Source organism: Oryx dammah, unplaced genomic scaffold, assembly GCF_014754425.2.
Source record: "Oryx dammah isolate SB20612 unplaced genomic scaffold, SCBI_Odam_1.1 HiC_scaffold_6, whole genome shotgun sequence".
NCBI classification, from domain to species: Eukaryota; Metazoa; Chordata; class Mammalia; order Artiodactyla; family Bovidae; genus Oryx; species Oryx dammah.
This window is the reverse complement of record NW_024070190.1, coordinates 23,923,537-23,925,673: the sequence shown is the minus strand read 5'-3', so window position 1 is coordinate 23,925,673 and position 2,137 is coordinate 23,923,537. Positions and strand designations below refer to the sequence as shown.

At 41.3% G+C, this 2,137-nt stretch overlaps 1 non-coding gene across 1 annotated transcript; it reads right to left on the bottom strand.

Moving 5' to 3' along the window:
* Positions 1–951: 951 nt before the first annotated feature.
* On the bottom strand, positions 952–1,023 carry TRNAC-ACA. Its single transcript has one exon. It is a non-coding gene; the product is annotated as a tRNA-Cys (tRNA).
* Between the last annotated feature and the right edge of the window lie 1,114 nt (positions 1,024–2,137).

The following is a 2,137-nucleotide window of genomic DNA, read 5'->3' as shown; positions in this document are numbered from 1 at the left end:
TAAAATATGGGCAACATATCTGAACAGACACTTCAACAAAGAAGATATGTGGATGGGAAATAAACATATGGAAAGATGCTCAATATCATATGTTATCAGTGAAATGCAAATTGAAACAACAATGACATACCACTCACTACAGACCCGTTAGAATGACCAGAATCTGGAACTCTGACAATATCAGATGCTGGTGCAGGTATGGAGTAACAAGAACTCTCATTCATTGCCAATGGAAATGCAAAATGGTACAGCCATTGTGGAAGACAGTTTGGTATTTTCTTACAAAACAGTTTGGTACTTTATTATAAAACAAGACATAGTACTAAACATATTCTAAGCATCACTTCGCTGACAAAGGTCCTTACAGCCAAAGCTATGGTTTTTCTCCAGTAGCCATGCATGGATGTGAGAGTTGGACCATAAACAAGGCTGAGTGCTGAAGAATGATGCTTTCGAATTGTGGTGCTAGAGAAGACTCTGGAAAGTCCTTTGGACTGCAAGAAGATAAAACCAGTCAATCTTGAAAGAAATCAACCCTGAAAATTCACTAGAAGGACTGATGCTGAAGCTGAAGCTCTAATACGTTGGCCACCTGATGTGAAGAGCTGACTCATTGGAAAAGACTTTGATGCTGGGAAAGATTGAAGGAAAGTTTAAAACTGCTCAACTCAGCTGTAGTGTGAAAGCATCTGTGGACAATATGTAACTGATGGGAATGGCTCTGTTCTATTGATAATAAATCTTTATTTACAAAATCAGAAAGAGGGCTGGGCTTGACTGCCTGGTCATAGTTTGCCAACCCCTCTTCTATACTATGAAAGAAAGTGGAGTTGCTCAGTCGTGTCTGACTCTTTGCGACCCTGTGGACTGTAGCCCACCAGGCTCCTCCATCCATGGGATTCTCCAGGCAAGAGTACTGGAGTGAGTTGCCATTTCCTTCTCCAGGGGATCTTCCCAACCCAGGGATCGAACCTGGGTCTCCTGCATTGTAGACAGATGCTTTACCATCTGAGCCACCAGGGAAGTCCTTCTATACTTCTGTACTATGGAAAGTTTTTAAACAGTTTTAATCAAGCAAATGGACATCAGAATATTTGAGTTTTAGAAAAATTACCTTAACGATGGTTCAAAGATGTATCAGGCAACAGTAGGACTAGAGAGAAGAGGGTTAGTTGAAAGACTTTGACAATAATCTGTGCAAGATATAGAGAAACCATAATCTCAGGCATTGTGATGGGAATAGTAGGTGAGAGATGAAATAAGATATGTACAGAGAGTAGACAATAGTGTGTGTGGTCATGGCCTAGTTAAAGTACTTGAAGATAAGGAGGGTTGCTTTAGCTTCAGTGATACAGTATTCCTTTCACTGAGACAAAAAAAGAGAACATGAAACTACATTTTGTGGAAAGATATTGAGGTTCCTGGAGTTCATCCAGAAACCTGGGATACTGTTACATAAAGGACCCAAAGTGGTCTCTGTATATTGGCCGCTAGGTTGTTTATTTCTTCACAGCAGGCTGAGACCCACAGTACAAAAGCCTGCAAATGCCAAATTCAAGTTTTTACATATCTGACTGTTTTAAATATAAACCAAGCAAGCAGATTTCTAGCGATTTAGAGCCTGCCTGCTTTGCATACCCCATGAAACTGCACCCAACACCTGCTAGCTATAGATAGATAAAACCCCTGGCACTATTAATATAAAGCCCCAAGCTGCTTCAGCCCTTTGGAATTCTCTGATTCAGAGATTCCCGTTTGCACTTCTAAGAGACATCATTTAGGGTGTAAGTCCCCCCTCCCACCACTTTCTCTTCTCCAAGGGTTCCCTATCCTTATCCCCAGTGTCTCCTGCTGTGAGGCACTCTCCCCATGTGAAACCTACCGTAATATCACCAAAATGAAGCTGGGGGTGCTACTGCCACCTCATGGTCATATCTGTTTCCTGGATCAGCTCCCAATCCTTTCAAAGTCCTGGTGCCACAGTAATAGACGCAAGGATTATTTGGCATATATGGGATGTTTCAAATTAAAGGAGCAGGTGATTTTTCGCATGGAAATCATATAGAGTGAGAAGTTAAAGACAAAACCTTACAGTGTCCTCAGGAAACATCATTACGCAATGGCTATGAAAAGATGA